At 37.4% G+C, this 15,578-nt stretch overlaps 1 protein-coding gene and 1 long non-coding RNA gene across 3 annotated transcripts in view; one reads left to right on the top strand and one right to left on the bottom strand.

The window, feature by feature from the left end:
• The window catches only part of LOC143303069 (uncharacterized), a 66,350-nt gene extending 53,591 nt beyond the window's left edge, over window positions 1-12,759 (top strand). For both annotated transcript variants that reach the window (XR_013059066.1, XR_013059067.1), the window contains exon 4: window positions 9,488-12,759. This is a non-coding gene — a long non-coding RNA (uncharacterized LOC143303069). The remainder of the gene's footprint in view (window positions 1-9,487) is intronic.
• The window catches only part of LOC117159636 (uncharacterized), a 558,819-nt gene that overhangs the window by 443,046 nt on the left and 100,195 nt on the right, over window positions 1-15,578 (bottom strand). The gene's annotated exons all lie outside the window — the stretch shown is intronic.

Below are 15,578 nucleotides of genomic sequence, written 5' to 3'. Positions count from 1 at the left end.
AAGCACTTGGTACACCGACTATTTAGCTAGCCGTGGGAAAGACTCGAGAAACGACGTAACGCTAGTACTAAGACCTGTTATACATTGTAGCCACTTAACGACCATCCTAACAGCTGTCTTAGCGGCTGTCATTAGCAAGCTTGGTCCTCTTTCGCCAAACATGGTAGTTCATCCCGCAAGGTGAGAGCAATTCCCGTGCCTTTCGATTGTTCAGGCTGAAAATGCAAATGATAAGATCTTGCCACTTACAGTACTTCGACGATACAAACAATAAAATTAATTATTAAATGATGCAACGAGTGCCTGTTGATGTTTTATAACATTCGATAAGTGCATAATATGGTTATTAACAATGAAATTATAAACGAGTAAGGTGTGAAACTTGTATTCAGGAATCTTTGTAATACAGAGACAAAAGCGCAAATATTATGTGGAGAATATGTTCCTTACATCAAGATAGAGAGCGATTTTTATCGTCTTGCTGACGTAGAAAATCCTATTCTTACTCGCGATAATACCTATCCAAACATTTCAACGTCCGAATTACAGAAACAAAGAATTCAGACGTATCATTCTGTTTTATTCACTGCGCTCCATAGAATTATGTATCTCCCGCGTCAGCATTTTCGGGGAGATTCTATTTTTCACGTGATACTTTTTTGAAGAAACACGTGAGAAATCATAGATCGTAAAATTCCGAATATCTAGAATCTAAATATCTACAGCTAGAAATATTTACATTTATAAATTAGCTAAATATTTGTGTTTGAAGTAATATATTTATTTAAAAGATAAAATATGTTCTATTATATGGCCAACACACATCCTAACATGGATCTTTGTATATTTATAATTTATAGGAGATTTAAATGTACAAATAGTATTATGTACTCTTCATATTTAATCATACTATATCTATGATATAGTATGGGAAAGTATACAGTACCCAAAGTACAGTACAGTTACTCGTAATATGTAGAGGATGAAACAAATTTCTATTTAGATTCAATCTGTGAGCGTTTACAAAATTGAACTTGCATGAAAATCCACGAGATGCAAAAAAAAAAAATCAATGAACTTATCAAAGCTCTCTCTACATATTCCCACGTGCTCATTTGTTAATTGTATAGTAGTTTAGTTGCTTCAGTTTATACTACAGTTACATTGCATTAATTTACGACAAAACTTGTAAATGGATATCGCTAATAGCTCTTGCTTCCATTGTATTCATGAGCAAAAGGGCTAGCTCCCAAGGGTTTCAATTTTCTCGGGAATCTCGCGCCTTCAGTTGTGACGAGCCTGGAGTGCTAGGAGTATCGATCCCGCAGGAATCGCGTATGCGCGCATCAGGTCTTCCCAACGTAGATAAACATACGATATAATAAATAAATATTAGACAATAGTTTCGATCGAAACAACCCACTTGCCTCTAATTGTAATCTTGACGAATTGTGAACCCTACAGCGTACAGTTCACGAATGGTCAATAATTTTAAACCAATTTCAAATTACGCAATAATTAAAATGTTTACCATATAGGAATAGAAAGAGAAATTATTAACTCTGTTTATTTATTTAAGATCCGTTTTGATGGTCTTTCGTGCTTTATGTAAAGAATGGTATTAATGGTATTGACCCTAGTAATGGACTTCTAAAAACTATCATTCTAAAAAGAAAGTATCGTAAAAAAACGCACTATACGTAGTGGGTTAAGCAGAGAAACAGACCAGCGAAAAAGGATGTTAAGGTTTAAGTGGATTGAACAATATGCGGAGAAATTAGAGAGACATTAATGGTATGATGAACAGTACTTCTATATAAATTAGTGACTTTCGACAACAACACGAGGCAAAAAATTTTTTAGGGGGAATATAAGTGATAGCTAAAGGGGAGTTCTTATGAGAGAACACTTGAAAACGTCTGTCCGTATTCGTTCCTGCTTTTTTAACAGACAAGGAGGAAAAAATCTCTATCAAAGGTTCGTTTGAATTACACTTTGGTTAATTTAGTCTAATAAATAATACAGAATAAAGTACATGTGAAGGAATATACTTTTCACTTGTCCTTTTCTTGAATCTCATAATAATTAGTCATTATTATTTTACTGAAATTTAAGTCGATATAATGAAAACATCAATTTGTATTACGTCTTTACTTCGTTCTCCCTTTGTTCTTGGAAGATTAACATAGAATATAAATTATCGGAGAACGAGGAGAATAAAAGATACGGAATAATGAATATTGTTTCTGAAACTTTCGACGACACGAATTATTATCGAGGAAAAGATGCTTTCAATTAAGAAATAATTCTGAAATAACGAATCTGGAAACAGTTGATATTTGCTGCAGACACGTACAAGCTAAGAAATCTTTCTTCCTCGCTTTTTACGCAAGTATCGTTCGCCAACTTTCGTAGCGCACAATGAAAGCAGCTGGCTCACTTCGTGGTCCATTTATTTCCTATAAAAACTTGAAAATCCAAGTCTCGCCAGAAATATATATTTCAGAGGAACTGTCTTCAATTTACACTGTTCATTTAATATAATCTTTGATAAAAGATAAAGTTTCTAATTCCATCAAAAATTCTTTTCAAATTTCTCCCCAAAAGGAAAGTACATTAATTATACAAATGAATATACATTCTAATATTAACGATATTCACGTGAAACTAGAACATTATTCATTCGATATAATATACCTCTCATACTCTCGTGAAGCTCATTGTTCATTCATACTCGTGAAATATGTACTATAAATATAATTAATTTTGTAGCATTCATTGTTATTGGAAGTTTACGTAGCTTAGAGGCATCAATTGCTGAGATTTCTAAATGGACGACTCATAAGACAAAACGACATCGGAAGTTTTAGTTTCAGATTCTTAATATTACGTATGTTTGATTGAAATATATTCCAAGTAACGTTGTTTTTTGTTCTATATTTACAAAATAGATTAAAAGTTCATAAAAATTTTACTAGTTTGATCAGAAAATGCTGGCCCCTTTTTTAAAAAGTTACTTAATTTTACGACCCATTGAACAGATTAATCGAATGGCTAATAATTTATAAAATTCGCTTCTAGAATTTGGCTCGATGGTAATTTGTAATTTGTGACTTGTAAAGTTTCGCCAATGATACTAGTATAGACACTATAGGCACCATAGATTTTCAGGAGCCCCTTTAATCTTTATTACAAACACAGCTAACTATAAACCAACTGTAGGTGGGAATCTTTGAAGTATCAGAGTATAGGAAACTGGATACGAACGTTAAAGTTTCTTCGACCGAGGTCTATCTCTTAATTGAACCACCGCCAAGTTCAAACACCGCTAAATCGACGAGAAACGACGGGGAACCATGCTGGACGGAAGAACGATAGGAAGCAACGCATCGAAGGAACGAACACACTTTCTTGATGTTTCCATGGTCGGACTAAGGCGAGGCCGCGTTCAAAGCGGCCCTCTAACTTTCCCCATCGTCCGGCAAACAACATAGACGTAGATGACGTGGTCGTGGAGAACGGATGGCGACGAATAAACTGGGAAAGAGGAAGAGGAAGAGGACGAAATGACTACTGGCCAGTCTGGTAAGAGGAAACTAATTCCGCACGCACAAAAGGATGGGCTCTTCCGCCTGGAAAGCAACGGGAGCAGAGTAAAAAAGGGAAGGGGACAAGGAAGAAATGCAGAGAGACGAAGAGAGCAGATTGAACCAGATAGAGTCAAAGGGATTCTCCTCCTCTCTTTCTCCTTCGCTCTCTTCCTATCTCGATGTCATTCGACCGACGATTTACAGCTACACCGAGAAGCGATCGAAAGTGTTTTCCATGGGATTGTAAGCATCGAAGAGACCCTTGAAAAGACTCCGGCAAAGATTAATCGGTTATGGAGATGCGTTATGAAATATGCATGCGATGGGTCTTGACATTCTGCAGCGAATATGTATGAAAGAGGGCCCTGACGATCGAAAGAAATTTGTACTACTACGTTAACCGCTTATCGTGACTCGTTAAGTTCGTGTACATGTTGCAGTGGTATTAAAGATGCTCGTGCGAAATAGGATCTTCGATTCATCGGAGGGTTCAAAAGCTCTTACGGGTCTAGAAAATATTATTACACCGCGGATAAGTAATGATTACGAACTTTCGACGACGATTATAAATGCAGCTTGTTCAACGGTCAAATAATTCCACGCGATCGATCAATGCTCGAGTAATGAAGGTGTCGGGCGATTATGCGAGAATTTCACGTGCTGCCAGGGAAATAATTTTACTCGGCAGCGAAGAAAGCTATGAAACGTTGTAATATGCTGAGACTTGACAGGATATCGATGCGTTCGATTGGACACCGTTTCCGCCGAACGTAGAAAAAAGAAAAAGTAAAAGAATGATGGAACGTTGAAGGGGAGACATTTCGCGAGTATATCGTAGGAATAACGTAAGTGAAATAATTTGTGCAGAAAATTGGCTATTGTGTTTCAGATTTCTCTTCGTTTAAGATAAGTATGCTTTTACTTGGATAAGCTTATTAATCAAAGTACATATTGTATTTTTTGTCGAGATACACTGTTGGAATCGAGATACGATGTTTCCAGCAAGATCTTGGGATAATATTGTTGCACATTTTGAAAAATTTCACAGGTCTGCCCTTTATTCGTTTTCGAAGCTGGTACTGTTAAAAGTCCAATGATAAATGGTTCTTTTATTACAATGTTAATGTTATATACGACTTTGACCGCGGTGTAATTGAATTCTCATTTCTTGCGTATTCGCTGTACTATCGCAAAGAGAATACTGAAAAGTTTCCAACGCTATTTCAAATAAGAGATACGTAAAACGAAGAAACATAAATCGACATTCACATCGTAAGCACATGATAGATGTACTCCGTAATACGATCGAGATGAAAAATCTGAACGTTTCTCACGAGGTACTCAGAAACCAAGCTGATCAACTTTCCATTTTCTGGAAATTTCTTATTTTCACTACGACCATACATAATTACTCTATAATAATTCAGAAACAAAATGATTAGCCTTGATAGAATCGATGAATTTTAGTTTCTGCATAACTCATATACGCTGTATCACAATCTGATATTCTCAAACTAATTTCTGTTCTCAATATTAACGCCCTATTTGTATAAAATATTTAGGCTTAAACTTACACTGCTAAGAGCACATTCAAAATAAAATAAACGGGAAAGATTAAATTAACGTTTTTTAGCAAAAAAAGAAAAAAAGGTTGGAATTCGCAATAAAATAGCATAAATCTCTTGATATCTGAAAGGAAGTGAATACGAATGAAAAGTTTGATGCAGAAAGTTTTGATTAATGGGAGCAGAGAGAAGGTTGCGATTAAAAGCGATTAGCGAAAAGCCTCGACAGAGAATCACATTGATCACCGAGGATACACTGAACGCATTTGAGGAAGAACGGTTTAGTTCGAACCGCTTTTGCGGTCGTGGCGGTAGAACCCGATTTAGCAAACGACCACACGTACGCACTGTCAATGACTGTTTATGGCCACCTACGATTGCCTGACTACACATTCGTGCTCGACCCAATACCTGAGAAAAAAACCAGTGAAAACTGCAATGCAGCTTTCCGACTAGTACGCGTTTATTGCACCCTATACACGAATACGAACGAATCCACGCTTTCATGTATGCTTTATGTTCTTCTCAAACTGAACTACTCTCATTTATTAACGAGCAATAATTCATGAAACACAGTCATCTGCGTAAGTATTTGAACATTTCCTATGGAAAAGTTTTAGATATATATTACGTGTGTTATATGAATATTTTATTTTGGAATTTCACTGACGTATTGGTACAGTTTAGAACGAAAATGTATATACAGTAAAAATTATAAGATATTTAATGCAAACATATGTTTTCGTAAGTCGGTACGAATCAATTAAATATTTAATAAAGAAACACCTATATAAGTTAAAAATATAAAAGTAACGAAGATGTGTAATAGCTGGTAAGACAGTATTGTAACACTTACCATAATTGTTACGAATATATTATGTGTATTATATAAACTTGGCAATCTAGATCAGTTATCACGTGGCGATCAATTATTACGAACGGAAATGTACAGTTCCAGTTTTGCTTCAGACTTTATTAGCACATATAATGACGATAGTGGTGCCTCGTTACAGCGTTAATGAAATTCCAAAATGCACGCATAAACTTCCGTATCACTTTATATCACGCTTTAATTCCTTCGAAATATTTAAAACGCGTAAAATTTCCCACACGTAGGTGTACTACTCGACTATTACGCCAGTTTGTTGGCGTCCTTTCCCTCGCGCTCAAGGATACCCCTCGACTCCTTCTCGAGCACCTACGCAAAGAAGGGTTCTTCGTTAAGCCATCTCTCCCCAAACCTCTTCACCGCAACCCTAAACGCAAAATTTTTCGAGATCCGTTGAAATTAAAGCCGCGCCAGAGGGAGAGAAACGGAAGCTACATGAAATAATACGCAACATCAACCACGTCACGACTCGAAACTATCAGAATATTCGCTTATTTTTGGCAAGAATTATGGTAAAATAGGGTTATCTGAGCCGTATAAAAGTCAGCACCTTAAAATCCAATCTTGAACTTTGCACGAAATAATTAAACTTGTTGTATACCTATTGTGAGACATGGTTAATTTAGTAATGTAGTTGAACTACACGTCGCGAACGTATGCAAATTTTTAGTTGATAGTTGTAACGAAAGAATGAGAAGATATCGTATATTTTAGGTTTATAGAAGGAAGACGCGTCGAAAAGGGGAAAATCAGTTGAATAATCCTATGGTAAGGTTATTTGAGTTAGGAAGCAGATATTATGTGAGAAGTAATAAAACAAACACCAAAATAAAGTAATATAGAAAGACTGCTGAATTATAATAATTGTGACTGAGAATATTAACATCAATTGGACATACTTTCCTTTTGATGAGTAGATGTTATATTCCCGTAGAAAACTATGACCAGCGAACCGTCAAAGTACACGACACATTTCAGTGTTTCATCACGCTACTAGTAACGAGTTAAACAGTCTGTTTCGAAACGTAGATGGCTTAGAAATTCTTCATAACTTAATTTACAACTGCCTCCGTGTTGCTGCAGACGCTTCAATCTCCGTGAAGATTTAATCAAAATTTTGTGCGCGAATCAATAATCTTCCGGTATTACAATCCCCAGGCGGTCCGTGTCGCACTACACAGCAACGTTTACAATCGATAACCTGTCAGAGAAAGTTGGACTACGCATCAACGTATACCTAATGGAAAACGCTAATTAACTGGTTAATAATAATAATATCGCTATCAGAGCATCGTTGAAGAGAGTGAGTGAGAAAGGGATAAATAGAGAGAGAGAAAGAGAGAGAGAGAAAGAGAGAGAGAGAGAAATGAACGTGATATCGTTCTCCAGCAGCGATATTTCGAGAGGAACATCCGACGCAATGGACGTGACGAGCTAGCGTATTTAAGCGTGATTAAGCTCAGCAATATCGGGCTTTCGGACACAAAGGGAATTTCACTTGCCATGGCTACCCCTCTAACCGACATCGCCGTAGAGTGCCGTAACCATAACGTTAATTAACGTTCGTTAAAAAAGACCGTAGGGCTCCTTTGGTGTCTTCGAATTGTTCGAATCGCTCTTTCGGTGGATTTCATCTGTCGCAAGGTTTCATAGGGTTTCCTTTGAATGTCCTATTTGTGATGTTGATAGGTATCCTGAGATGACGATATTAAAAGCGAACCGTGTAGGAATTCGCGTTGAAAATAATATTCTATCTTTGATTAACACTAGAATTACGAATCATTAATATATTTCTGTATATTTAAATGTATTGCGTGTACCTAAAACTGCACGACGAAAGCAAGTAGAATGACAAATACACAGGGTGGGCCATGCAAATGGACCAAGCTACGGCTCTGAGACGATGCAAGACAGAAAGAATATTTCATCGGACAAAATTAAACGTCAAATGTATTTTATAAAATTGAGCTATAAATCTGCTAATATCTCGATCGATGCATCTTTTTCTGCTTCGTAAGAAAGTAATTAACGCAGTTATGTCGAAAATTGATTGGTTTACAAACTATTTTATCTTTAATTTTGTAGAATTTATCATATAAATGACAAGGGAAACATAAACGCAGGAGCTCTACATTAATCATCTTCTTATCTTAATAACAGCCAACGTTAATTTTACCAGAAGTATATATATGCATCTAGTATTTAACTAGAAAAGGGATTTCCAGCATACTTTGAATATTCTTTTTATCGAATTAATCACTTCTCAAACCACGTTTTCCAAACTATAAGTTTGTTCAACTTCATCGTTTTGAAGTAAACTAAACCATAAGTCTTATCTTCCAAAATTTCCAACTCGATAACTTCCAATAACTATGATCGGTATATATCGGGCTATATAATACTCAGTCGCTAACATATACCAAATAATTTCATAGTATCTGGGAAAAGTATCTGGTAAAAGTTATAACACTTATAAACGTAATGTTTCTTGTTTTTCAATATCGAAGGAGAAAATGTAAATCCATCAAAGGGGCAAAGTATCTTAATATCCTGGCCCTCGATTCGATTCGTGTATCAAAGGACCGTGTGACAAAGTCAATGAGGATAGATCACTCAGATTCTCTCGTTATCCTTGATCAGAGCGTTTGATCAAAGATCTCACATAGCCCCGCAGAGGTTAGCGAAGACCCTGGAAATTCCCCGTGTGGATGATGTTACGGAAATACCAACCAGAAGCTGTCGAAACGGATCATCTTCGAGTTGAACCCAAATCCGGACAACTGGAATTAGTCGTCGTTAACCTTTTCCCGAACTCATGAACTCGATAATGCTTTCAACCAAGTTTCTGCTGCAATCCTCTGCAGCTGGTCAGTTTTCGATGAATGAAATGCTGGTTTCTTGTTTTTCGATCATGTACTTGATATCGAATCGATAAATCAAACGAGATAGAGAATAATTTAAGAGTTTGCTGGAGTGTTCTAACATTACGAACCATTATAATTAACAATTCGAATGAATCTGATATAAAAAAGAACACACACACCATGTACTGACTCTTAGTATATATCTGATCTGATGGTAAAAATGAACAATTAAAAGTAAACATCATAATGTTATCAAAAACACCTATATGTTGTTAGTAATTGCAAACATTAAGAACTGCTAGTTCTAGCGTCAAAGAACAAATTTCAGAATAATTCAAATACAAAAATACATTAGAAACATACATACATTACGTGCTCGACACCTACATTTTTACCATACAGATAGGTCCCTTTTATCAGAAAGTTCCTCGATTCTAATAAAAAGGTACGTAACTATTTCTGCTTAACTTGAAAAATAGTAAAGAATTTTATATCATTCTATCTGCGTTAAATATTAAAAATTTAGTTGAATAGTACGTAATAGTAAATTAATTAAAATAACTTGTGTTTATGTTACAGGAATCGTGAGTGAGTTAATGGAAATGGTAAACGAAAAATAAAATGCAAAGCAAAAAGGATGCATCGTTGCGATGAATAAAAGATACGCTCGGTATACAGAATATTCCAAAAGTGGAGAGTAAATATTAAAAAAGAGATATCTGAAAAAATCTGTAATGCGAGGCAACAAAGGGAAATTTATTTCTGACGAGAGAACGATGTCAACGAAATGAAATAAATGAAAATTTCGCGATGAAATTATTCAAGATGAGAGTTTTGTAAACATAATAGAACAGAATAAAATGCAGTTCGTTATGATAACAGCACTAATTCAACGATTAAGTGATCGCATATATACTCTGGGCTCTAAATTGGAATCTCCATTCTGTGTCTTTGATTCAAAGCCATACTCGGCCACTGTGTGGTTTGCCGTACCTCGTAAACACTTTCGAGAGCCAGGAACACGCATATCCATGCACGCATTTATTATGAGCGTGTAAACACACACGCCACTGCGTTCATCCACTCGAGCTTGGCTTTCCAACATCGACAATATGATCGTGATGCTTGTCCCGCGACAAACACCGCGAAATGCTATTGGATTTACATTCGATCTGGATCGGTGCAGCCAGTTCCTCCCTTTGATTGCGTGCAGTCCGATTGTCTCCGACAATACACGTTTCCTAAATCTATCATCGTATCAATTAATGGTTCTTAATTGCAATGAAGTACACTTCGTGACTTCTGTTTCAGTTGTGGAATTATAGAATGCACGAAATCGTCGGGTAATAAGCTCTATATCGTAGCCATCGATAGTTCGAATACCATAATAAACGCACGACAGTGATTAAAAATTCTCATTTTTCAAAATTGACTATGAAATATCAGATCTTCGGCTATTTCGTAAAAAAAAATTCCTGCTGGTTTTAAACTACTTTTCCAACGTGTCGTAAATGAAACTTTACGCGACTAGTAAAGCCAATAAACGAGATGACGAACAATCGTTCGACAGAGGAATTTTCTAGACAGCACATTTCCGCCAGCTTCCGCTGGCGACGTCATTTCGTTATGAACATCTTTTATGATCGTGCCCCATAAATCGTGTTCGCGTCAACGAGAATAGGAAGGAAGAAGGAGGACATGTTGCCTATAGGAGGGAGAGCCAAATTCGTTGGTGACATAAGTGCAATCACGTCGATTAAACGAATTCGCGCCGGGGTTCGTCATTTAGGACATCTTTAGATTGATGTTTCACGAGCTGCTCTGTGGGCGAAACTCTTGTTGCAGAAATAAAATTTTACGGCTGAATATACCATTAATATAACAGTGAATAATATCATTAGCATAACGAATACTAACGACAACATTTAAGACTTCTTTTTCCTTACATTATAGTTAAACGTATGCTTCTACTACTTTGCACTCATTCCTAGCTATCTAACGTAGCTGACTATCGATTTAGTAATTAGTCCGCACCATATATATGTCGCCAAATAGACGCAGTTTCCAGAATATCAAATTAATATTGGAAGTTTCGTTTTTTCTCAGAACGCTGCTCCATTTTAATAAATTCGAAACAGCACATCAACGGTTAATCTTCATCTTTCCTCCCATTTAGAAAAAGCAAGCGAGCAGGATTAAATGAAAATTTCTACGAATGAATTTCAGCTCGATGAACACATCCGTATGAGTAAATTGGATCTCTACACAGATAAGCAAAAACGCTAGAAATCGGTTCAATCTTGCCGAGAAACCGCGATGTTCTATGCAAACAAATAGAGCTAGCCACATGAATCCGCAGGAAGCAACGAAAACAAATAGCACCGCGGTAGAGCTTTCTAACGAGTGGACGGTAGATAATTGAAAGAAGGCCATCAATTCCCGTGCGACGAGATTAAACTCGGCAAGATTCATGTTCAACAGTATCCCACACGTCCAGCCATCATTATTAATCCCGTATCAATCGATCCACCTCGTTTCTTATTATTAATGTAAGGCAACAGGGATGATTCGTGGTTTTCATCTGTGGTTTCGACGATCGGTTAGACACACCGATGCAACACGATGATTTTCATCCAAACCATCTGAAGATGGGATTTCATATAAGCGCCAGACGCATACGTCTGATACAGTAGATTATAGGCAGGCACCGAAAAACATAGTTATTAATATTACTCGTAACTGTAATATTACTCGTTACGTCGTATTAATAGGAATGTTAAAGATGGTTAAAAAGCACCTAAAAAGTTTGTCATATTGGGTCAATCACACTGCTGTTGACTGTAAATTTTATATTACATATTTTGTTATGGAAAATGTTATTTAAATCGCTCGCATTGTTGGAAATGTATTAACCTATGAAATTCAACTTGTTTTAATCACCCTGAAACATGTGGCAACATGGGTCACCGATGACCACCGTGGAAGTCAACGTGTTAATCGGACCAACACGCCGAAACAGCATGGGTTACTGAGACTCGAAGGTCTCTGGTGGTCCCTACGCAACTATGACTCATCGAACTACTCATCCATCGTGCGTGGTACCCGTACCATGGAGTCGTATTTGCAGTCACGATCCACCGCGTTCGTAATTGTGACCTGAGCGTGCCTGAGGACACGCGACTGCACGCCCACACCAGTCAAACGTACACACGCACGGATAAAGTTGAAATTCCTACGTGGGAAATAGCGAAACGTGCCAAGGACGTGGTGAATTATTCGACCAAATTCAAAGGGATATCGTATATGATTCACGTGTTGGACGCGTCTATGTGAATTTGCACGTCGTTTTGAGAAAATCGAGTATCGATTCGTCGTTGTGAAACGGTGGTTTTCCGACGTCCTTACTTCGATAATAGTTCCCAACGTAGCTGGGTCAGATGGTTCTAATTAAGGAACTTTATCTGGATAGTAGTAATTGGAACATTACGAGCCCGTATATTTCAATTAGCGAACGCCACGAACACCCCTGACCGCCCTTGGATTAATTATTATTACTCGAGGAATCGGTAATTAATACTTGGACATATCGACGGAAATGATATCGAAGGGTCGATAACTCCATCATTGGGAATACGAGATGAATCACGAATGATTAAATACTATCTGATTCCATAATTTACGCGAGAATATCTGACTAACGTTCTAACGATCTTCTAATTAGATTTTGTATTCCCATGGATATGCTAAAGAAACATTAAACATTTGAATTATAGTACAAATTATAACACGAATTTCTTTAGCTTCTTTGCCGCTTCAAACTTCCAATTAATTCTCCGTGGTTTCGCTTTTCAATCATATATTCTTGCAATTACATCAACGCATCGATCATTATATTTGTATCGACGAATCCAATCACTTTTAGTAATCAATAATCAAATAGGTAAATACATCGATATAACTTGATATATGATTTTATATTATACTGCGCGTTATGTTCAATAAAATACATGTAGTATTATAATCTTACATTAAAATAAAATATATCTATGAAAATATATATACTGCCAGCTATTTTGGCCAGATATTGTAATATGTAGTTCTATCGACCTCAAATATATTAACTCTTTGCACTTTGACATCAGTACAGCGACGCTGATAGTATTTTTTTCAGCTTTATATTCGCCGAGACAAAATTGGAAAGGTGAATAAGGCCACTATGTGAATAAAAATTCATAGATATATAGAACCAGTTTCTCTCTGGAGAAAAACAAAATGTTCAGCCGGAAAGAACTTTCACACTGTACAAGTATACTTATCAATCTTATAAAAAGTGTTAAGCATTCCAGTTTACTAAATAAATTCCACTGACCAAACAATTTTTGTTTGCACCTATTTACCTCAAAAAAAAAGTCTTATCCCGATTGAATCAACATACGGTCCTCTAGCAGCAAATGGATTTTTCCATGCATTACGCGCGATCGATGTATTCGCAGGCATCAGTCAAAACGTTCAGACAAATGGACCACGTAATCGCAATGAAAACAGCGGTCCGCTTTTTCGTCTCATTGTCGAACAAGATAGCACTCGAGAACGTTTCCGTAGGCTTTCCACGCGATGATTCATCCCGGGAAAAAGGGCTGGAAAGGCATTCCGCGGCATGAAAGAAGAAGGGGCGTACGCGTTCTTGCGTGTATGTCATTGCAGGGTCGTGGACCCTTGTCTACTTAAGGAAAAGGGCGAAGCAACCCCCTGTCATCGTCGTCGTGTATTATCCATCGAGCTTAAGCATCATAAAAGCTGCTGCCTCTGTTCATAAAATTTCACGAGAGAAATCGCGTCACCCAGTGGAGGCGGCAAAAAAGCAGCGACGACGCGAGCAGCCACTTTGCGATTGAGCTTTAAAATGAGGGTAATAAAGGCACTCGTGTATCCCTCCCACTCTGCTGCTTCTCTATTCCTCCGTGATGTAACCTCGTCGACGAAATTGCGCGCTATCTGCGAAAAATTTGTTCAACGATGGATTAGTATTTTCAACGAGACTTTGCCTCCGGCAAAGTGTAAATTTGTATACTCTGACGAGTACTTGAAGGATACTCGATTAATTTAAATGATTTCAATTTCTTAAAAGCGTAGATACGTTTCGCTCGTAAGAACACGAAGTTCTTTCAAGACGATCATAAATCAGATTCTGCGAACAGTTAACATCTTGAAATACGTGCTATATCTTGTTATATTTAAATTTCAAAGATCTAGTTAGTCCACAAAACGAATCATATAACATCGAACGAAGGACAGGACGTAATATCATTCAGTGTAGTATTTTATGAGATAGTGTTCTCCTATCTACACAATCATCCAAGGTTCCCTGCAGAACGTGGTCAATCGACTAAACCGTGATTCTATTTTTCTTGTTCGAGATTTCGTAAAATTAACGACCTTCTTCCTGACTGTCCTTTAACGCATATCGCATGTCTGGCTATAAATCATTGCCGCAAATATCGGAATCCCTCCAATGAAGAATAACGGATGCAATTCCAATAATATAGTACCATTGTGATCTGTCACGTGCTGGAAGAATCCATATCCAATCGGAAGGCTCGTATTTACCCAGGGAAGACACAAGAGCACTTCCTTCCTGTCGTACTACGTACTACGTAAATCGATACACTTACTTTTAGATAGCCTTCGGAGATATTGTTCCACACGGAGTCGTAAAGCAGCGTAGCCCGTAATCAGGGTCTATATATCTGGACATAATTCGCATAAATATTCAATGTGCGTCATAAAAATCCGTAACCCTCGATTCTTCAAATAAGATCGCAGTTGCGTCTATTTCCACATAGAAAGAAGTGTGTGCAACAGGTCAGCCTAACTTATTACACTTGATGGATTTGCTGTTCCATTCGGAAGAAGCGGATCCTTGTACTATGGATCTTTCGTATTATCGAATTCTCATATTATCATATTATCGAATTTTTTTTCAATAACCGTAAACCAATGCAAATACAAACTGCATTAAAGAGTACAGAAAAATGCACTTGATTATAAAGTCATAACGTACCTTATAATTACAAAGTTTTGCAAGGAAATAGATTTCAGCGAGCAAATTCACGCCGTACAATCCAATTTTCAAAGCTACCCTCAACTACATTGCAAATTAAAAACCGGCTATATAAACGAGAAGAGGACTACTCGAGGACGAGGCCTACGACGATCGTCGACAGCTGTAGAAGCATGAGCGAGAAAGGATGGGTGAAAGCGAGCGAGCCTGTTCAAGGATGGAAATTGAATTTCTCAGCTTCCACCTCGATCTTACCCCAATCCTTTCTGCTCCTATTTGCATCGCACGCTGTCCTGCCTTTTCCGTGCCGTGTACACAAAAGTGTTGGAACGTACAGAGCGACACGATGTCTCACGAAATACGAAACGGAGGAAGACAGACGAAGAAAGAACGAAAACGGGGGTTGAGATCTACGCAGGCGTTTGAAAGAAACGCGAGGAACCGCCTTTAGTTTCTTTAAATATATACTCGGAATACGAATCAGCTCTATCGTACCCTTCCATTCGATGGTCCTTTTATTTCGCTCCATTTCGCGGAAGGGTCGCGCGAATATGTAAACGGTCGTTGGTTTCCTACGATTAAGGCAAACGGTGCATCGATCGATGAACA

Source organism: Bombus vancouverensis, chromosome 8 (assembly GCF_051014615.1).
Source record: "Bombus vancouverensis nearcticus chromosome 8, iyBomVanc1_principal, whole genome shotgun sequence".
Classification (NCBI taxonomy): Eukaryota; Metazoa; Arthropoda; class Insecta; order Hymenoptera; family Apidae; genus Bombus; species Bombus vancouverensis.
The sequence above is the reverse complement of the archived record's forward strand: the minus strand, read 5'-3'. Positions and strand labels throughout refer to the sequence as shown.